Genomic DNA, 430 nt, shown 5'->3' with positions numbered 1-430 from the left:
TAAAGGCAAAAACTGTCAGACATGAAGGTGTCTCTTTTTATAAAGTTTAGATGCATGTATTAATGAGACAAAACTTTCATCATAGCAATTGAAATCATTGGATTTTTTGCCCGAGGAAGCATTGCATAAAGGCTATGTTTGAAAGGAACTGTTTTTCACAGGAATTAGAGCACAACATAAATTCATTGTTATTTGAGTTGTTGTTGAGTTTCATTTTGGGAACCTTAGAGAATTTGTTTCCTCAATGTGTAAATTAAATTTTCTGAAGACACACTAATTAGTAAATATTAATTTGCAGTCCATTTTATTTATTTCACAATAGTCCTTCTCTTCCTCCCTCCCATCTTCAGGGAATACCCAATTGTATCTTAGCATCTTTTTTTAGTATTTGACCTCAATGGCCTATGATGAAAAGGATTTTGAACATACA

General features: G+C 32.1%; 1 protein-coding gene across 1 annotated transcript in view; it reads left to right on the top strand.

The window, feature by feature from the left end:
• The window catches only part of LOC103608215 (isoprenoid synthase domain-containing protein-like), a gene marked incomplete at its 3' end in the record, with an annotated part of 25,314 nt that overhangs the window by 24,082 nt on the left and 802 nt on the right, over nucleotides 1–430 (top strand). The window lies entirely within an intron of this gene.

Source organism: Galeopterus variegatus, unplaced genomic scaffold (genome assembly GCF_000696425.1).
Source record: "Galeopterus variegatus unplaced genomic scaffold, G_variegatus-3.0.2 Scaffold8157, whole genome shotgun sequence".
Taxonomy (NCBI): domain Eukaryota; kingdom Metazoa; phylum Chordata; class Mammalia; order Dermoptera; family Cynocephalidae; genus Galeopterus; species Galeopterus variegatus.
Note: the sequence above shows the minus strand (reverse complement) of the source record. Positions and strands in the feature narration are given on the sequence as shown.